This window comes from Chrysemys picta, chromosome 12 (genome assembly GCF_011386835.1).
Source record: "Chrysemys picta bellii isolate R12L10 chromosome 12, ASM1138683v2, whole genome shotgun sequence".
NCBI classification, from domain to species: domain Eukaryota; kingdom Metazoa; phylum Chordata; order Testudines; family Emydidae; genus Chrysemys; species Chrysemys picta.
Genome location: NC_088802.1, coordinates 55,703,746 through 55,726,033, shown reverse-complemented (window position 1 = coordinate 55,726,033; position 22,288 = coordinate 55,703,746). Strand labels below are relative to the sequence as shown.

The 22,288-nt window shown below is 44.2% G+C and overlaps 1 protein-coding gene and 1 long non-coding RNA gene across 6 annotated transcripts in view; both read left to right on the top strand.

Annotated features, from left to right (window-relative positions):
- RPTOR (regulatory associated protein of MTOR complex 1) overlaps window positions 1-22,288 on the top strand; it is a 297,098-nt gene that overhangs the window by 3,979 nt on the left and 270,831 nt on the right. The window lies entirely within an intron of this gene.
- LOC135974505 (uncharacterized) lies at window positions 15,704-20,808 on the top strand. Its single transcript, XR_010591771.1, has 2 exons — window positions 15,704-20,616; window positions 20,648-20,808. It is a non-coding gene; the product is annotated as an uncharacterized LOC135974505 (long non-coding RNA).

Here is a 22,288-nt window from a genome sequence, read left to right as displayed (position 1 = left end):
AATGCTACTTAAAAATAAACAAAACAAAATACACATCTACTATTCTCCTGATCCTGAAAAATCTTATCAGCTCTTCTAAAGAAGGCTGCATCTTAGACAAACTTGATCGGTCTCTGCTGTGCAACTGGGTTATCATTAATGACAAACAGGTGGTGATGAATTCATGATAATGCAGGTTGCTCTTGGTAGTTTGCTGCTTGTGCCTGTGCACTCAGTTCTTATGAGCAGGCAAGGTATGAAAAATACAAGAATCTTGTCTTCCTGCAGGCAACATACTTGTATGTTTCCTACCTAGTTTTCTCACAAGTTGGCGCAGCTGGGCAGCATGACTTGCATATTTCTGTAAACCAAAACACAGCTGGTAGGTTTTTCTGTGCCTATCTGCCTTGACATTCTCTCTTTAATAAAACATTTTGTGCAACTTCTAACACTAGAAATATAGTGCGACAGCACCAAGTTATTGTGGGATGAAAGTATCTGTTAGTCTAGAATGAGTAGGCAGATTAAAGGTATTCTATACATAGTATACTTCTAATTTTGTGACATTTTATATTTGAACAAGCAGAATGTAATATAAAAGGAGGACTGTACTTGTAGTCTAAGCTTTTGGGTTTTTTTAATATATACTTACGTTTCACTACACCCACGTGTGGGTAGGTTCAGCAGAGAAGCAAAGGACTAAATGGCCTGTGGAACCTGAACTGTTTTGCACTAGAGGATCTTTCCAAGTCAGAGTTACTGTGTATTAACAGAGCAGTATGTGAAAAGCTTGCATTACTACTGCCCGTGCTATGCCAGGTCTGTGTTTGAATTAGAAGGCTTTGATTTCTAGTATTGTCAATTGGGCACTTTCCATGAGCACTAAATTTAATACTTTTTTTTTTTTTAAAAGATTTTTATAATAAATGCATATGAATGTCCTTGTGGAAAATAGTTTTTAGCCTTCATAATGAAGGCAGAAGTTAGTAGTTCAGCATGTATGATTAAAGATGAAGAGTCCATCAAAATATAAGCAATTACAAAGAGTGGTGATTCCCCAAAGAGTCTCTGAAAGGGCAAGTCCATTTTTAATGTTTAACGCTAACCTTCAAAAAGTTTGAAAATATTTTTAGTTTGCCTTTTTTTCTTGTCAGCTCTGGCTTTTCCCTTGCTCGTATTTTTAAACAAAGCTGGAATTAAGCATATTGCTGCCACTAAATAAAAAAACAACTTATGTAAGCATCTTTAAAGCCCTGCGAATATATGGATATCCGCATCTGGACCATGTTTGCAGAACTCGGATTGGATGTGGATACAAATTTTATATATGTGCAGGGCTCTAAGCAACTTGTCATACCAAAACGTTTGTACCCCAGCATCCTCTCTTTTGAGAGCACAGTACTGGGAACCGAGTATGTCAGTTAATTGCTACAGAGCCGGTAGAGGGAATACACACACCTTTTGATTTTCAGATTGAAGAATAGCAGGTAGCATTCTTGAAGCTATCAAAGTCATCTGCTGAAATCTTGGTTTGGCAAAGCAATAATGGGACTAACGTTCAGGCTCTAAGATTAGAACCCAAACTAAATCTGGCACAGAATGTAAAGCCCTGCTTGACCCAGCTGAAATCCCACTGTGCATCTTAAATGAGAGAGTAGACAGTTCCGTATGTGTTTTATTTTTGAACTGAGGTGTATGATGACTGTATCCCTCTACTTGGATTCTCATTGACTACTGTTCTTTTATGAAACTTCTATTTTATCTTCCTCCCCTGCCTGAAAAGTTCTCTTGTCAGGGTTCAGGAATGAGACTGACCTGATCAAGGCTCCTGAAATCCATTCTCATTGATTTATAGCACGGGTCGGCAACGTTTGGCACGCGGCTCGCCAGGGTAAGCACCCTGACGGGCCGGGCCAGTTTACCTGCTAACACGGCAGGTTTGGCTGATCACGGCCCCCACTTGCTGCGGTTCGCCGTCCCGGGCCAATAGGGGCGGCGAGAAGTGGTGCGGGCGAGGGATGTGCTGGCCGCAGCTTCCCACCGCCCCCATTGGCCCAGGACAGCGAACCGCGGCCAGTGGGGGCCACGATCGGCCAAACCTGCCGCTTCAGCAGGTAAATAAACTGGCCCGGCCCGCCAGGGTGCTTACCCTGGCGAGCCGCGTGTCAAACGTTGCCGACCCCTGATTTATAGTCTATGCTCAAATAAGAGTGGCTCCAAATCCAACTCTGTTTCATCATGTAATGATGTATACTATAGTCACAGTGAATGTCTAATTTTATTGAAAACTGTTTCAAAATGGTTACACTAATCATTGTGGGCCAGATTTAAAATTTTTATTAAGATGATGTTAAAAAAAACATAGTGAAAAGAGTTTGAGTATAGAAGTTTCTGGTTATCAGGGAATAACATACAGATTATCGAGGGTGCAAATCTACTATCCTTCCTTATGCCAAGTGGCACCTTCCTCCTCCCTGAGAGGCCCCATTATTTTCAGTGGAGCTTTTCATGGAGTATGGTGCTACTCAGTCTGAGCAAGGCTGGCCCTATGTGAACGTAACTGCAGAATTATTGTTTAGCTTATGTACTATTTCTGTAACTGAAGAAGACAGGAGCAAATCTTGAACCATCAACTTGGGCAGTAAAGTTTTCTGAACCATAAATATCCATAGATTCCAAGGCCAGAAGGGACCATTGTGATAGTCTGACCTCCTGTATAGCGCAGGCCCGCAAGACTTTTATTGTTGGTGCATCTACATTGAACTTTGTCACTTGTGTCAAGTGAGCTTTTCTTTGTCTTGGGATCAGTGGTGTTTTGTGTTGTAGCATATAGATGGGTGTCACTGTGAATTTGATTAACTTTATCAGGTGTTCTTTGTACACATCTGCCATTCATATGTGTCTAGCCGCTTTTCCTACTAGAGTATAGGGATATACTGTGAACAATTAAAATATTGGATAATTTAATTTAGAAACTATTTTATTTGTTGTCTTCTCTATTTTCTTTATCTCCCTTTGTTACCCCAAATCCTAGTAACTATTTTTGGTATGTTTTTATTAGATGTCTTCTGCTTCTATTGCTTTTTTCCTACCTGTGGTATTTGTTTCCCCAGCAACCAGCTGTGATCTCACAGATGCTTACTATGATTTCATGTAGTGAATAAACACCAGGAATGGATCTTAAAATCTAGCAGGTGCTTCATTAAAGAAATTGACATTTATTAAACATTCAGTCATCCCCTACCATACAGCTAACTGAAGTCAGCTCCACCCTGGCATTCTGCACATAGATTAAAACAAAGAATAAACAATTATAGGTGAATAGAGGGTAAAAAATACTGAACCAGTTCTTAGTGCCAGTAACTCTCACAGCCCATCAAAAATGATCGTTTATCCAGAAAAGCAAGTAACTTTCTTTAAACAGAGACCAGACAGGTATTGTATAGAACACCTTTTCTGTGTGGAGCATTGTGAGACAGTGGTGTGGTTAATGTACAGGGAGATATAGCAACTGCTACAAGCTTAGTAATAGCTCATGAGTTGTTGGACTTAAGAACCTGCTTTAATGAGAGAGAGGGAGGGAGGGAGAGAGAGAATGATGGCTGCAAGGCTGTGGTTATCCCTTTTCTTTTCAAGAGGCACCAAGGAATTTTAGATTTCAACGTTATAGAAGGGATCTTATTTTTAATGTGTTTAGAGCAATGTATATGAGCGCATATGCAGGGGAGTTCTCAATTTAGATGGGTTTAAGTGGTGCATACTGAAGTCTCTAACTTTTTTTTTTTTTAAGGCATAATTTTGTTTGGGAAAAAAATCTAAAGTAGAATTTTCAAAAATGCTTAAATCCCTTAGAAAGTCAAATCCCACTGACTTTCAATGGAGTTTATGCTTTTAAGTCACTTGTTGGAAGATCATATGAAATTCCGACCCAAAGTCTTTGCTTAATTTTTTGAAGGCCCAACCTGTGCTAATAACAACATAAATATAGCATATAGGACACGCATATGTGTCTGCCCCCATGACAGGTCCCAATATGCTAATCTGATAGTTCTCTAAGTTATATGTTTCCTTGAGAGCCACATAATGTTTGCATCTTTCACTTACTTGAAAATGTTTGGATCCATGTAAAAAACAGCAATGAGGGAAATAGTATACATACTGATCAGTTGCTGCTTTTTTTCTTAAAAGTAGATTCATTTCAAACAGCAGAGCAAAGTGCACTTGTTATATTTCTGTATCCATTAAGTAGATCATGAAAATGGAGACCTATTCCAGGAGTAGTATATTAGTATCTGAACTAGTGGAGGTAATACTTGTGAGGAGGTGGGGTATCCAGAATAACCAGATTATTATGGCATTGGGATTATAGGTAGAATCTGAGAAATTACAGCTAATCAAAGAGAAACTACCTTTCCAGTGATGTAAGGCACAACTTTCATCTAGTCTCTGAGAGTTCATTTCTGATTATTATAAGTTTAAAATAATTAAGATAATAGGGCTTCCCCTACTTCCCTTGGGAGGCAATTTGACTGTCTAGTAGATTTCCCTATTAAGAAGTGTTCCCTGATATTCATCCTATTTCTTAATTTCATTCCATTGTTCTGTTATGCCTCACGTACTACCCTAAATAATGTCTTCCCATCCTTTTGTGTCCTTCAGTGATTCCTGAAAATCCATTCTTTTTGTTGTTGTTGTTGCTTGCTGTAGCATATCCTCCCCCATTCTATCAATTTCATGTTGAGCCACATTCATTTCAGCCATGGCTCAGTCTCTTTGGTACCTATTGTGGTGTTTGTTAATCAGCTCAGGGGGCTGGTAGGCAGTCCTTTTCCCTAATCTCTCCTCAATCAGACTGCCAACTTGTTCTCTCCTTTTCACTACAGCTTCCTTTTCTGGTCTGTTTCTGCCTTTGATGGATTGGAAAGCAATGTTTGGCTGCTGGCATCATCTTGTGAAGCCTTGTCCAAGGGTAGATAAAGATTGATGATTTTTAAAATTTGAATTAAATATAGGTTGATTTTTTTTAAAATAACCCTATTTAAAATTAAATTTGAAACTGACAACTTTATATTAAGGCCTAACTTTATTATAATCTATTAAAATAATTTAAATTAAATACAGAAAAACAGTATTAAGCAATATAAGTTTGCTGCTGAAGTTATTATGAAATCAGCCTACTGAACTGGAGGGAGTCACTGGCTAATCACCTGGAACCAGACGTTGTTGAAGTGCTAAATGAGCTTTTGATAGCAGTAGCAGGTGCAGAGAGAACATTTTGTTTCAGTTTGTTCAACTTGTTCAGTTCAATGACTAGTTCATTCACAGCTGAGAAATAGATTGGGAGTTGAAAAAGCAAGAAAGTTTATGTTCCTCATCCAATCCATACATAAAAGCTAGGTGTGAGTTCTAAAACTTGTGTTTCTGGTCACCGGGTACATTATCATTTCAGTTCACTAGCTAAGGGTAATACTTCCTCTCTTTAACAAATCAGTTAGTTTTAAATGCAGAACATGTGAAGCTTTTTTTTCCAGCACACTTAAATGTAGTTTTATTAAGCTAATAAAATAAGACTCCATTCGGTTTTTGTGCATTTTAATTGAATTCTAGTTTCCTTCCAAATAAAGCTTGACACAAATAACAAATAAAAATAATCTAGTAAATATATTATGAAACATCCACCATTTTAAGATAAACAACAAAAAAATTAAGAATTTGAATATATGTAAAGCTATATAATAATTTAAATAAATGTGTATAGATATAGTGTATCATCCTGGTTAGCAAAAAGAAGCATCAGTTTAGGGTAAAGCCTATATTTAGTTGGAAATCAATATGTTTTAATGATTACCAACCAAAGAAGATCAGTCTACCTTCAGGAAAATAACTAAAAAATACAAATACAAAACAAGATTAAAATTGATGATTTTAAATTAAAGTTTCCTGCTTGGTGATTTAAATCATGATTCAAATTGGTGATTTAAATGGCTTTGATTTAAATCAATCTGCCCTGCTTATCTGTCCTTCTAAGCAGCCTTATCTGTCCCTATGTATACTGGTCAGGGTTCACAATTATCCTTTTGGTGGTGACAATGGTAGGCAAGAAGTGGCTGAAGTTCTGCAGGAATGTCTAGGAGAAAGTGATAAAATGTAGTGCATTATCTAATAGCTTTTGAGACTAGGTTACCTGAAATATTTTTTCCTCATGTTGTACTGCTGCAGTTGAGGCCAGTGGAGACACTAAGCTGGAGCTCCCTTGTAAATGGGAGAAGTTTGTTTTCTCTCAGGAGTCTCACGTTTGGAATTGGCTCCTATCCCTGGTCCTTCAGAGGCCAACCACTCTTTCCCAAGCAATTGGAAAAGGGAGGATTGAGAGTTGGAGAGGTCTTATTTGTGTTTATCTCCTGATTTGTGTTTTACGCTGCGGGGAGCAGTCTATGAAGAGCTTGAGATAGAAAGCTTGTCTTCTGTAAATAACCAGAATGTACATTAGTTACGGATGTAGCCAACAGCTATATGAGATTGTGTCTAATTTATCAGATTTTCATGGGTAAACAGAAAGCACTTCTAGACCACACTTAAAAGGGGTGTTTGTGGATTCTTTCCCATGCCCCCAAATTACAGAGGCTATTAACCATCATAGTGAATATGGAAGTTGTCTCCTGCAGTCCCAAATCCAGGTCTCTTCATAGCACCATTTGGCCAGCTAGTGATCTTAATTTTACTATGAGCTACAGAAAACTATCCCATGAGGGTCTGGGAGTAAGATGGCATTCTTTTTCTTGCTGTGTAAGGCTTGATCTCGTGGAGGCCTGAAAGGGAAATTCTTTGGAAGAAAGGAATTGGGTAAGACGGGGAAAGCCTCTACCTCCCAATTTTAAGAGTGATCATTGGTAAATGTAATTAAAATGACTGAACGTTGTCATGTTACCCCTTTCATCAAGAAGGCCTGTTTTTGCACAGGTTTTATTCTTCCTGCTCTGGTTCTATGGAATATGTGTGCCAGCAGAGTGACACTGCTTTCATCTATTATTTATTTAAATAATTGTTTTATCAGAAGGAGTTGGGAGTATGCTTTGAATGTTGAATTAAATCACATAGCTTTGGTAGCAAGTGAGTCATGAAACTTTATTAAAATAAAAGGATCTCAAATATGTTGGATTTTTACTGACAAGATGCTACTAAATTCAGAACGTTTAAATTGAGCCACATTTTACTTATATTGATTTCTAAAATACATAGAGAGCAAAAGAGATAGTTATAGTGGTTTTATTTTAACAACTTTTTTTTGCTGCTTTATAACCTGCACAGTGAGAATTAAATCCCGCTTTTAGGAAAACAGGCATAGGCAGACAATTGGTTTTCTACAGAAATGTAGATTAACAACAGTACTGCATAAGAATGCTCTTAATTCAAATAAATTTGTAGAGCTTAACTGCTTGGTTGCTAAATATTCCATGTTTCACAGGAATATTAATGGAACATGGCAGCATAATAAGTGTAGTGGAGGGTTAGCATTGAAATTACACTTTGACTCATGTTTTATGTATGTTCTTATTTAAATAATCTAATAGACGATGGTGACCATTACTCCAGCTTGAAATAATCATTGTAAGTCTCCTTACACTAGGTCACATTTGTAATCAAACTGTGCAGGGTTTGCTCTCTGTGATTACTGATTGCACAGGTGATCATGGAGTGCCAATTGTATGCAGATTTTAATAGACCCTATGCTAGTCAATTAGACTGGGATCTAAATCCAAAGGACTCAAATGTCTCCGTTAAATGAAGACAAACTCTGGATATTAGGAAGAAAACACACCAGAGTACTGGATGGCTCTGAGGACTGCTAATGATGTGAATTCTTTCACCTCCAGGCTAATGGTTGAAATCCATTTTAGATCAATTATGGCCAAAAGTAGTTATGGCTCTTCAGTGACATTTGTAAAATGATGTGGTGGGTGAGTCTGGCTGCTAGTGAACAAACATCCATATCACAAAAGATCACCCCCAAAACTGGCATTAATGGGGAGCCTTGTTGGCAGTCTCATTATTGAAGCTATAGATTGAATCTCCTCTTCTCCATAGACATGATCACTCCAAGTTAAGGCTGCTGTTGTGCACTGATGGAGTAGAGCTGGGAAGTTTGCAGTTTCTGCTTATGTCTACACACATTTTGTGCCTAAAGAGAGAGAGGACTTCACTCTTCAATCAGAGTAGTTAATTCACACATTTTAGAAGAAAAGGGTCTAATCTTGATATGGTAGTAGCAATACAAACTGGATAATCTCTGTCACCACCTCTAGAATTTTCCCAGTTCAATTGGACATACAAGTTTGAAAATTACTAAGTCTATAATCCATAGTTCTCTCATGCATTTTGTTTAACATTTCCCAAAGACCCCATCCCGTTGTTTGCAATATAACCAAAAATTCCCTAGAGCTAGGCTAATGGAAGAGGTTTTTTTGGTACTGCAATAAACCAATGCAGCAGTTTTTGTTTTCTGTCCGAGGCTTAATTGTCTGCTTCAGCTGGAAAGTCATGATAACTCCTGCTTTAACCCATATTGATTTCTCATGTATAGGGCCCTACCAAATTCATGGTCCATTTTGGTTAATTTCATGGTCATAGGATTTTAAAAATAGTAAATTTCATGATTTCAGGTATTTAAATCTAAAACTTCACGGCGTTGTAATTGTAGGGGTCCTAACCCAAAAGAGGGTTTGTGGGGGGGTCGCAAGGTTATTGTAGGGGGGTTGCAGTATTGCCACCCTTACTGCTGGCGGTGGTGCTGCCTTCAGAGTTGGGCCATCGGAGAGCGGTGGCTGCTGGCCAGGAGCCCACCTCTGAAGGCAGTGCCACCGCCAGCAGTGAGGCAGAAATAAGGATGTCATAGTATAGTATTGACACCCTTACTTCTGTGCTGCTGCCTTCAGAGCTGGGCTGTTGGCCAGCAGCTGTCACTCTCCAGACACCCAGCTCCAAAAACAGCAATGCAGAAGTAAGGATGGCATGATATGGTATTGCCACCCTTAGTTCTGTGCTGCTGTTGGTCGGGCACTGCCTTCAGAACCTGGCCAGCAGCCGCTGCTCTCCGGCCACCCAGCTCTGAAGGCAGTGCAGAAGTAAGGGAGACAATAACCTGTACAATAACCTTGTGACCCCCCCCCCGCAGCCCTCTTTGGGTCGAGACCCCCAGATTGAGAAATGCTGGTCTCCCCCGTGAAATAAATCTGTATAGTAAAGGGTAAAAGTACACAAAAGACCAGATTTTACGCTCTGTGACGCATTTTTCATGGCCGTGAATTTGGTAGGGCCCTACTCATATAGGAAACATAAGGGAATTAATTTTCAAAATATGTATGCACAATTGTAAGTGGAAACTGTGTAATGGTATGCTTAATTTGTTTGTAGTTACACTGATTGTATGCACAATTATGTATTGAGTATACAAGTTAAGCGTGTAATTGTGCATGCCTTTTTCTGCATGTTGTCTAAGATAAATCCTACTTGAAATCAGCGTTTGAACTCCATAATAGAAGTTCAGAGTACACTAGTAGAGGGTCCTTCATGTGTTTGGTATAATCAATTATTCATGTCAGTAATGGTGATGTAATGCAACACAATTTTACATTGAAATGTTTGAAGAAAATATGCTGCTGCTTTCAAACTTCACACCACAAATGATGTCCCCTTAATTTTGAAGATATTAAGGTTGTCCCATCTAGCCCTGTTCAACAGCACTCATTCTCCCCCCATAACCTTCTCTCTGTGGCTGTATCTCTGTGTTTCTTTGTTTTTTTTAATTTATGGCATGTTGATAATTGCCGAATAAAAGTGCACACAATGGTACAGTTATCAGTCCCCTTGCTCTGATCACCCTTGTTCTCTAGTGTCTTACATGACCAGCAAACTTTACGGTGAGTTTCTTCTTCTACACTAGCAATTTGGAGACAGATCAGACCTTTGGCTGTGCATTGACTTAGGTCAGTCTCTCAGTGTAAGGAGTGACAAAATCAGTGACCAGCTCTTTGGAGCTGAAATACTGAAATCAACCAATGTGGAAGGGGTAAACATGTAACTTTAAATTCACCAACATCACTTGTTTATTGTACAGAAATGGCCAAGAGACTTGTTCATTTAAACAGCTCCATGAGGGTACTTGGTTCTAATTATACTTGCACCAAGAGTAATAAATTGCAGAAATACAGTATTAATATGATGAAAATGAAATCAACATTAATTTGACAAGGGGCAGTTTTGAAAAGTGGAGAGATTTTAGTATTAGTGAATGTCATGACAGCAAATTGTTACTGTTTCGTTTTTTCATTCAAAACAGTATCCCTTTCTATTGTTATGAGCTTTGTGAAACCTTGTTATGGGTTGAGTTAAAATCTTGTTGATAGGAACAGAGACTGAGGCAGGAAGAAAGCCACGCAATAGCTTGTAAGTGCAGCGTGACTAGGGTGACCAGATTACAAGCGTAAAATATCGGGACGGGGGCGGAGCCAAAAAAGGGGGCGGGGCCAAAAAATTTAAGGGGCCTGGGGCATTAGCAGGCCCCGCGCGCTGCCCTCCCCGCGGAGCCTCCCACCCCCTGGCCCGCCACGGACATATGCGGGGCAGCGCGGAGCGGGCAGGAGCCGGGTGGGTGGCAGGGGCCGAATCCCCGCTGCTACCAGGGAGCCCCGCGCCTCTCCCTCCCGCTCGCGGCTGTGGCTCCCTCCCGACGCGACGCGCCCCCCCCGCTGCCCCGGGCACATGCGGCGCGCGTCCCCCGCGCCTAGTCTCCCTCCCGCCGGGAAGGAGCAGCTGGATGTGCGCCGCATGTGCGCGGGGCAAGCCGGGGGGGGGGGGGCGCGTCCGGCCAGGAAGGAGCCGCGGCCGTGAGCGGGACGGAGAGGCGCGGGGCTCCCCAGCAGCAGCGGGGATTCAGCCCGCTCCGCGCTGCCCCCGCCCGGACCCACCGCGCTGCCCCCGCCCGGACCCACCGCGCTGCCCCCGCCCGGACCCACCGCGCTGCCCCCGCCCGGACCCACCGCGCTGCCCCGCGGGCTGCAGGGCTGGAGCAGCCTCCAGGCTGCACTCCCGGCCCCGGGTGAGGCAGCCCGCGGGAAGAAGCCCTCTGGCGCGGCGGGGGGGCTCACAGCTGAGCCCGCCGTCTCCCTCCCTTGCCAGGCCCCCTTTGCCTGCTCGCCTGCCCGGTGCCCGGGTGCTGGAGCTGACTTACCAGCTCCAGGATCCAGGCACCGCCGCCGCCAGTCCCTCCCTCCAGGCTTGCACCGCCATGCTGCAAGCCTGGGAGGGAGGAGGAATGCTGGGGAAGAGGCGGGGCCAGGGCGGGGATTTGAGGAGGGAGCCAATGGGGGGAGAAGGGGGCGGAGCCGGAGCGGAAGGGAAAATTTCTTCTTTGTCCCGCGTCCCGACCAAACATCGGTCGGGACGCGGGACAAAGAAGCAAATATCGGGACAGTCCCGATAAAATCGGGACGTCTGGTCACCCTAAGCGTGACCCTGGAAAAAGCTAGAGAGAGAGCTTTTGGGTCTGCTGTTGGCTAAAGAGGCTTGGGGCTATAAGTGATGAAACTGCTCTTTTTGTTCTTGGTTCCTCCTGTACTTGGAGAAGCAGGACTCTTTACATTCATTACATGCATTTCTCTGATGCAAGAAGATTGCAACAGAGAAAATATCACACTCCATACATTTCTACTTCCACCTCGAACATCTTCAGGGCACTGAAATTTGACTAGCAGCTAAGTTTGAAAAAGGGAAACAGTATGTTAAGATTTTGAGAGGAGGGGAGCATGTATTGTGTGTGCAGAATGTTTAATGTTTTCTTTTGGAGAAAGATTAGCATAGCTGATAAAACCAACATTCCAGCACTGAAAGTAAATGAACATATGGCAGAGCGCAGTGGAGTTGTGCAGTGTTATTGCTGTTTAAAATCATTGATGTCTGTTTTGGAGTAGGTTGCTAATGCCCCCATCACGTGTCTCTGCAGAAACCTAAAATCAGTATAGAAGTGCTGGACTATAATTGTAAGTTGCATGTTTTAATTTAATGTCTCTCAGGGTGAGAGTTTTTTCCTCTTATTTCTCAAGTGTGGCAAATGTTAGTAAATACCGGTAGCACTCTAGTGCAGTGGTATATAGCCAGGTGGTAGTGGGCTGTCTCACATAAAGCTCTTCTGGAGAAAACTGGGAAACATCTGTTCTTCTGACAACTACCGCTTTTTTTAATTTTGGCATTGTGTACATTTTGGTAGTTGAAAGACAGGGGGTAACGTGAACCTTTTTGAAATGCTTTGTAAATGCTTCTCTAATTCTCTTTCTTCCCTCTCCCTACACAAGTAGGGAATAGGAAGGGTGGCTCACAGATTTCTTCAAAGTATTGGCTTTGCTAGTCTCCAACATGGGTCAAACATGTTTTCATTCTTTTTTGGACCTGAGAGTTTTGTAAGCTGGGTGCTGAGTGCTTGCTGTTGCAATGACCCTCTACTCCAGTCATTCTCAACCAGGGGTTTGTAGGCATCTTCTAGAGGGTGCATCAACTCATCTAGATATGTGCTTAATTTTACAACAGGTTACATAAAAAGCATTAGCAAAGTCAGTACAAACTAAAATTTCATGCAGACCATGACTTGTTTATACTGCTGTGTATACTATACACTGAAATGTAAGTACAATATTTATAGTCCAATGGATTTATTTTATAATTATATGGTAAAAATGAGAAAATCAGCAATTTGTCAGTAATAGTGGGCTGAGACACTTTTTTGTAATTTTATTTCTGATTTTGTAAGCAAGTAGTTTTTAAATTAGATGAAACTTGGGAGTATGCAAGACAAATCAGACGCCTGAAAGGGGTACAGTAGTCTGGAAAGGTTGATAGCCACTGCTCTACGCCCTCAGAATTTTCTCTAGAGGAACTAGAAATCTATTCTATTCTTTGCTGAAAGAGGAGGAATATTTACTGCTTTTAATTATATGAGTAGCTCTTAAGTGCAATTAAAGAATTCCCCAGTAAACCTGCCACACCCAAGTTGCTTATATCGTGTTCCACTTTACTTTTTTAATGGGATGTCAGGAACATTCTGTGAACACCTCACTTCTATTAAACCTTTTAATTTTAACAAGGTGATGAGTTGTACATCTATGCATACCATAAACACAGACTAGACATGGTGACGAGACCGTCTTTTTGCTGTGGTGTGTGATGCTGGTTCAGTAGGTAATGGGGTATGCCCAGAGCCTGTAAAGCTCCTTGACTCTTATTCAGGTGAAAGGTACTTGTGCTACCACTTAAGCTATGGCTATACTACAGAGCTAACAGTGGTGCAGCTGCACCGCTATAGTGCAGATGCTCTAAGTGGTTCTCAAACTGTGCGCTGTGACCCTGTTTTAAGGGGATCACCAGGGCTGGCTTAGGCTTTCTGGGGCCCAGCGCTGAAGCCGAAGCCCAAGCCTCATCGCCCAGGGCTGAAGCCAAAGCTGGAGGACTTCAGCCCTGGGGCTCAGGTTACAGGCCCCTTGCCTTGGGCTGAAGCCTTTGGGCTTTGGCCCCCCCCAACCATGTGGGCTCAGGCTTCGGTCCCTCCTCCTGGGGTTGTGTAGTAATTTTTGTTGTCAGAAGGGGGGTGCAGTGCAGTGAATTTTGAGAACGCCTGCAAGCCCCCGGGAGAGAGCTCTCCTGTTGACTTAGCACTGTCCACACTGGTGCTTAAGTCAGTGTAATTTGTGTCGCTCAGGGGGTGGCTTATTCACACCCCTGAGCAACATAACTTATACCAGCATAAGCTGTAGTGTGTACATAGCCTTACTAAGGCCATGTCCCTCAATACACAACTACTTAACTTAAACTGTCACATCTTTTCTCTCTCACCAATTAACTGCGCTTCCCTCCCACTTGGAATCAGTTCTTGCCCCCTCCTCCTGCTCCCTCCAGGTTGTGCATATTACTTACTGAATTCTGTGCTGCCCTACTCCCCACCAGCTAGTGCATTCTGGTCCCCATACCCTCTCTGAAGGGCTCCCCTGGGGGTTGCCACTCTCCTGGGCTCATAGGAAGCTCTTGGTGTAGTAAATCTCTTCTTTATATGGGCTAGTCTGTTCCCTGCTACCAACTTCTACCAGAAAAGTGTAACAACTGTGGTCACTCTGCTCCTTCCTCCTCTTCTCTTAAAGAACAAGAAGCAACACCTATGTTGCTCTCCTTCCACTCCTCACCTAAAAAACAACTCAGTGACTCCTGGGTTACTTTGCTTCTCTTCTCAACCCTTACCTAGAGAGAAGAAGCCAGCAACTCCCTGGCCCCATATTCAGCCCACTTGCCCAGGCATCCTTTCTACTCTTCTTGGACAGTTGAGCTTTTAAAGAGCTGGATATGCTGCACTATATCTGTATTAAATGGTGTTGAAGACCTGAATGGTGTTTCCTGTGGTGCAAGGAAATAGAAAACCAGATTGGCTCTCTAGTTCTGAGTTGACTCTGTTTTTGGACTTTACCTTTCCTCTGTAAGTTCCCTCTTGTATGACCGTAGCTATTGTACGGTGGATTTTCTTTAACTAAAGTCAGTTTGGTCTGCGATTAACATTCTCCTCAACAGAAGCTTTTGTGGATGCTTTTTCTTTAAAGGATTATGAAACCTTCCCTATAAATGTTGTTCATGCCCACAGAGAAGTAATGCGGTGCAATAACCTGCTCCTGTTTTATTATACAGGGAGGATTTACAGTTGGCAGAGTAATAAGTCTGTATGTGTCCCTTCTTAGTTTTCTTGTCCCAGTGGTTTTGCCAATGACACCTCAGCCAGTATTTTTAACTTGTGATTTTTTTGCTTAGTTTTGTGTTCGTATGAGCTACAGCAGGAAATAGCTGTTGTTAATGTAAGTGGCTGTATAATCTGCAGAACAGCAAAAAGAAACAATCTCCCAGGAATGTGTAAACTAGGGTTTGTGTTAGCAAGTGATCATTGGAATGTTTTTCTTCCTCGGTATATGTCTGGGTGTCTGGAGCCTGGTTGGAGAGCTGGACCAAGGGAGCAATGTGCGGCGTAGCTTATGCTTCTAAAAGCAGCTGGACTGTCTTCCCACAGTCAGAACTAGTCTTCCTGTCTCTCCTTCCTTCCAGGGGTGGGTCAACAGCAGGAAGTTAAGCCCCTTGGAGTGCCCAACTGCTTGTGTGTCATTTGGGAGAAATGGAAAACCAGATTGGCTCTCTAGTTCTGAGTTGACTCTGTTTTTGGACTTTACCTTTCCTCTGTAATTTCCCTCTTGTATGACCGTAGCTATTGTACGGTGGATTTTCTTTAACTAAAGTCAGTTTGGTCTGCGATTAACATTCAGACTAACACGGCTACCCCTCTGATATTTGGGAGAAAGGCACTGCACAGTCCTGGGGAGCTCACTCAGTCATCACTAATTTTCTTCCTCTCTACTCCCGGATTTAAGTGCCTGGATTAATTTGGGATTCATGCCGTTCTCCTGTTTGCTCTCCTGAGCTCAAAATACTAGCTTGTCATTTAAAGAAGTAGTCCTCCCCTTTAGGCACTCCCAGCTATTACTCAGGTTCCCATCCAAGAGGATAAAACAGTCCCTGCTTCACGATGCTTCCTGTACCCCATGAAGTCTGTGACATTGTCAGGGATATAGGGAGCAGAGAAAAAGTGTGGAGGATAAATTAAGATACTGAGTGCACCAGAAAGGAGATAAGCATTGGAAGTGTTGCCAGCACAGAGTGCCCGAGGCAAAGCAACAGCGGGTCCGTTGCCCGGTGTGCTTCACGCCAATAAAGACACCAGGGGGAGAAGCAAACAAAGTTTATTTGGGATCCCAAAGCGGTGCAAGGAGACTGGCAAGTCTCAAATCAAGCACATTAACAGGAACAGTTTTTCTTCTTTTATACATTTTGCAGTTAAGCCTCACCCCCCCCTTTCCCCTCTAGCCCTCCCTTTCTCCCCCCCCCTTCCTCCCTCTACCCCTCCCATCCCTGGTAATAGTTAAGTCATTCTTGGCAGCTATAAGCCTAGCTTGTTAGTAACTTCTTTAAACCGTTATCTTGTCCTTTTTCCCTTCAGCCAGAAACATGCAGGCCTCATTATTACTGCTTGAGCAGGGGGTTGCACACAGATAACTGGTTGCTTACATATTCCAATTGCACCTGGCTTTTGAGGTTGATTAGAGTTTAAACATGGAAGGATAGAGTTTGGTTCACTTAGGCCTAGTGCAGGAAGGCTTCATTGACACTTAGTGGCCTTCCACCCTCCCGAGTTACCTAGGGTGATGCCTAGTGATGTCAACAACTCCCTCCTTTGAGAATACTCAACAAGCTTTTGGCTGAGTTTTCTCATCTTCTGTGGACAAGATATGATTGAGTGCTATGAAGCTGGGGTTTTCAATGAGAGGGTATGCCGAGATTTTTGAGGAACGGGGGGCACAAAACTTACGGAGGAGCAATTTAAAACAAGCAATCAGGAGGAGGGTGACCAGGCACAGTACCACACCGGTGAGGAGGAGACGCACAAGGCCACCCCCCAGTCCTCCTAGGTTGGGCAACCAACTTCAAAGGGAATCGAAAACCGTGGGTTCCCTTTCCTGGGCCTTCTACTGCTTGAAAGCCTGTTTGGCCGACAGGACGTGCTTGTTAATGTCCTGTGAGTTTTCCGGGACCTAAGTACAACATTCATTCCCAATAAGGGCACACACCCCGCCCCCGGAGGCTAAAACATAATCTAAGGCCTGTCTGTTTTGCAGGGACAGCAACCGGAGCTGGTATAGCTCTGAGTTAAGGCTCTTCTCTATGGCCAAGGTTTCATTGGTGAACTTGGTGAGAAACACAGAGAGCCTATGATAAAATTGGGTTAGCCGTTCCACCCCATAGGATGGGAGGAGGATCATACCCAACCTGTCTCCTTCCTTAATGGGCTCTGAGGTGGCATACAAAGATTTACACTGCCTGGGGCGGCCAGGAGTTGTCCCTTAATGCATACTGGGATTCAATGGTACAGTTTTGTGACAAGGGGGTACCCGAGGTATTTCTTCCCCTACTGAACCATCCCCAACAGATATCTGACCAATTTGGGGGGACCACCCTCCAGGGTAACCCTGCTGCGTGGTGCAGGATTTGGGAGCATACTCAGCAGTTAGAGAGGTTAAACTCTTGGGCAAAGCAAACCTTCAAGGACTCATATGTGTTTGTTTCCAAGTTAGTAGGGATCCCTTTCCATCCCACATGTGCCTGGGGGAAACAGGAGGTAACGAAAGGAGTGTCCCTATGGCAAAGAGTACCACTGTGGCAGACCCTGGACCTGAACTCATGCTGGGCAGGTGACCCTAGGGCCTAACAATTACAATTCCCCAAATACCCACAAAATATCAATTACCAATAGTAGGCAGATTAAAATCAAAAGGGCCAGGCCACCAGGTTAGGCCGGCCCTGTGAGAGTAAACACAACCAACGCTTAGAGTTTTCACGGGGAGTGCGCTGTGACTGTCCAAAGAGACCACAGGGCATTCCCAGCAGGCCTTATTGCCTTTTGAATAACAGTTTAAGTCTCAGGTCGTCGCTGGTAGTCCTTTTCCGTAGGCTGGACGGTCCACCATTCAGGAGCGGGCACTGCCTTCAGACGGGAGTGATGAATCCAGTTCTTGTGTCCCTTGACCTTTGCTGCTGTGTGGGAGACCAGCAGGACGGTGTGGGGTCCCTTCCACTTCTCTTGGAGAGGCTTGTCCTTCCAGGTCCGAATGAGAACGGAGTCACCTGGCTGCAAGGCATGGACAGGGGCATCCAGCAGGAGAGGCTGCAAATCTCTGGTATACCTGTGGAGAGAACAGAGAACAGCAGACAGAGAGCACATGTACTGAGATAAAAAGCCACACCCCATTTCCCACTCCCCTGCCAGAACCGGTGTACCGTTCATAGGCCATGCCCTTCCAAACATAATCTCGAAGGGACTGAGCCCTAACCTGCCCTTTGGGAGAGCGCAAATGCGGAGCAAAACAAGGGGTAAGGCATCAGGCCATCCGCTGAATCGATCCACCAAAACGAAAAGGTATTCGAATCCTTGGGTCAGGGGGAACTCAGTAAAGTCTATTTGCCAAACCAGCCCCGGGCCTGGGGTAGGTTCCAGAGTGGCTGGTGGCACTGACACTCCTGGTTGAGGGTTGTTCTTTTGGCAGACTAGACATTCAGCCTGTACCTGGGAGGCCAGGGGTCTAAGAGCCTCCCTGCCAGCGTATAATTCTGTTTCTTCACCAGGGTCAGTTCTTAATGTCTTTTGTAGTCAGGAATTCCTGGACTTTGTGGTTTCAGTGAAGCAAGTGTTCCTTCTTCTCTTTTCCTGAAACAGTGTGGTTCAGCATCATACAGGGGAGAGGTTACTAGCACATCACCCTGTCTTTAAATAGGCTTATCATCAGTCGGAGAGTCCTCCCAAGGTGGAAGGGTCTTTTTACAGTGAGAAGCCTGGGTCCAGATGGGCAGTCCTTGGTACTTCACAGCGGTGTTGGTGGTGAACAGGACTTGGAAAGGGCCTTTCCAGTGTGGAGCCAAAGCAGTCTTTCGTTGATGGACTTTACATAGGCTCAGTCTCCTTGTTTCAATGAGTGGCAGGGCTGCTAGGGTCTTTGGTTAGCACGTCTTTTATCTGTGAGAAAAGAAACCTAACACATTTCATTAATGCCTGGCAGTGTTTTGCAGATCTCATAGTTGCTTGGGCCCATTCAGGCCCCCCTTTTCTTGGCTGTCGGCCAAGTCTTAGCTGTGGGCAGTGTCCTTGGATTGGGCCAGTGTCTTATCTTTGGACTGAGCTTGCTAGCTATATTTTTTCCTCAGTTAACTCGTTCTGTTCTTTTTCCTGCTCTCCTTCTTGGCTTCTTTTAACTTACAAAGGAAACTTCCACTCTTCACTCATACACCTTTCCCAACAATGAACACATACACATTGCCATTATCCAGCAAAATAACTTCTATACAGAGCTTTGGAGCAACAAACCAGGACGAGCACACCCACTTTTGAGGAGTCCAACAAAGTTCAGGAGGCTCACAGTGGCTTTAAGGCAAGGGATGAGACCCACAGCAGCAATTAACAAGTCATCCACATATTGCAGGAGGAGGACCCTGTTCTCATTGTCCCACTCCTCCAAGTCTCTGGCCAGGGCCTGGCCGAAAAGGGTGGGGGAATTTTTAAATCCCTGGGCCCACGCTGTCTAGCAAAGCTGCTTTTTAACCCTCCTTTTGTCTTCCCACTTGCTCCACTCTGGGGCTTGCATGTCTGAGGGCTCAATTGCAAGGGTCATTATCCAGGCATTCTCTGCAGGTAAGGTGAGGTTTATTTCATCTTGGGTGAAATGCAGGGTGGCTCCTAAGCAACAAAGCAGGTCCCGTCCTAGTAGAAGCGTTGAACAATCAGGGAGGTAAACCAGTTTGTGAGATAGAGTTCTGTTTCCCAAAGCACATTCCGCTGGGGCATATACTGGGCATTTGGTTCCTTTCCCTGTGGCACCCACCACAGTGAGGGACTCTGACACAGGCAGCTGCAGGGGTTGATTTACGGCTGTTCGTGCAGCTCCAGAGTCTATTAAAAAGTCTATGTCCGAATCTCCCACCTGCATTTTTACTCGGGGTTCCGGGGGCAGGATAGTCCATCTTCCCTGACACCCCTATTCTTGATCCTCCGCTGCCATCATAGGGGTACCTTCTCTTTCGGGGCACTCATTTTTCCAATGTCCCTCCTTCTGGCATCTGGCACACTGGTTGCGACCCAGACGCCTTTCCTGTGAGCCAGGGCGCCCACGTCCTCTCATTCCCCGGCCCCTTCCGCCTTCCTGAAATTTTCCCCTGCCACCGGCCTGTACTGCTGTGACCATCATTTTCACTTGCCTCTTTTCCTTTTCTTTAGACACAACCTGCTTACGCTCCACCTCAGACAGCAGGGTCCGCATAAGGACATTACAATCATCCCAGTCAGGCTTACAGCTAGCCAGGCACCCTTCAAAGACTGAGATAGACTTGCTTGGGTTCGTAGAGAATTCCCCTGCCTGTGCCTTAAAGGCTGCTAGGTCCACCGGGTTAAAAGGCACATGGGTGTAAACCTGCATTGTAGTGGCCTGATTCCTATCCGAGCCATGTCTGGACATCATGGTCTCAGTGATCAACGGATAAAATTCCACCAAGGGGGCAATCTCTGGGACCTGAGACACCTTGTCTTTATATGGTGGGGGTGTGATAGCCGAAGGGGACACCGGACCTGCCATTACAGCTGTGGGGGGGCGTTCTGGGGACTAACAATAGTTACTACCGAACCTGTCGGAATCAAATTACACTTTTGCAAAATATCTAACCTATCTCTTAACAACATAAACAACTGTACATACATATGTTCATTCCATTTACCCGTTTGCTGACAAAACAGAAGTAATTGAAGGATCGTATTATAATTAAGTGATCCTTCCGGTGGCCACCTTTCCTGGTCCTCTAGCTGATATTGAGGCCAGTCTACTGTACAGAACCTTTTCAGTTTACCTTTAACCAACGGATCCGATCCAAACACTTTCCAGTTCACCAGAATGCATTCCAAGGGTGTACACCTTACCCTGCCTGCCATACTCTGTCCCTGCCCCATAGGGAGACACTGGGCGTCCCCAGGTCATAACAGGTAGACACTGGGCGTCCCCAGGTCAAGACAGATAAAGTCCCCACTGGACTGTTCCTACCTTATCCAAGGGTCCGGTTCTGCACCGTCGCCCTATCCACGGGACCGGTTCCCCACCGTCGCCCGCAGCTGCTTCTCCACTACTCGAGCGCGTTGCACCGTTGTGCCCTCCGGGGTCGACCAAACCACGTCTCCGCCGAGGCCCCCGGTAAAGTCACCGGTGCGCGCTGGGCGTCGGTCGTCGCCGCAATCTGTCGACCTCCGAGAGGGGTCCGGGCAAGGCTAAATTTCAGCCTCGAGCCCCACGTTGGGCGCCAAAACTGTTGCCAGCACAGAGTGCCCGAGGCAAAGCAACAGCGGGTCCGTTGCCCGGTGTGCTTCACGCCAATAAAGACACCAGGGGGAGAAGCAAACAAAGTTTATTTGGGATCCCAAAGCGGTGCAAGGAGACTGGCAAGTCTCAAATCAAGCACATTAACAGGAACAGTTTTTCTTCTTTTATACATTTTGCAGTTAAGCCTCACCCCCCCCTTTCCCCTCTAGCCCTCCCTTTCTCCCCCCCCCTTCCTCCCTCTACCCCTCCCATCCCTGGTAATAGTTAAGTCATTCTTGGCAGCTATAAGCCTAGCTTGTTAGTAACTTCTTTAAACCGTTATCTTGTCCTTTTTCCCTTCAGCCAGAAACATGCAGGCCTCATTATTACTGCTTGAGCAGGGGGTTGCACACAGATAACTGGTTGCTTACATATTCCAATTGCACCTGGCTTTTGAGGTTGATTAGAGTTTAAACATGGAAGGATAGAGTTTGGTTCACTTAGGCCTAGTGCAGGAAGGCTTCATTGACACTTAGTGGCCTTCCACCCTCCCGAGTTACCTAGGGTGATGCCTAGTGATGTCAACAGAAGGCTAAATGAAAATAGTGGGTTTTAAGGACAAATCTGAAGAAGGAGAGGAGGTTGCTTGACACACAGGAAGATGGAGGCTATTCCAAACATAATGGGTGGTATGAAAATGGTTCAAAATTGACTGAGAGGCAGAGACAAAGTATTAAAAGCAGAAGATTGAATGGAGTACAAGACAGAGAAAGAAATGTCCTGAGATGTGGACATGGGAGGGGATGATCTAGCCCTCAGAAAAATAAAGATTCATTGATTATAAGGCCAGAAGGGACCACTGTGATAATCTAGTCTGACCTCCTGTATAATGCAATCTGAATTTATTTCCAATCTGAATTTGTCTAGCTTCAGACATTGGATCTTTTTATACCTTTCTCTGATAGATTGAAGAGCCTATTATTGATCTTTTATTCCCCATGTAGGTATTATATTAGTGATGATTTTAGATTTTCTTCCAGGTCATTGATAAAAATGTTAAATTGCACAGGGCCAAGAACTGCACTGCAGAAGCCCACTAGAAACCTACCCGCTCAATGATGATTCCTCATTTACAAGTATATTGTAGCTTGAAAGCTTTTCTCTCTCACTAACAGAAGTTGGTCCAATAAAAGATATTACCTCACCCACATTGTCAGACTTGTTAATTAGCTTGTTTTAATGCATTTAACATGTGCAGTGTTAATTTTGTATCAGTCTTTTAATTAATTAAGATTCTGTGCAGTACCAAGTCAAATGTCTTACAGAAGTGTAAATGACATTGTGACTTTTAT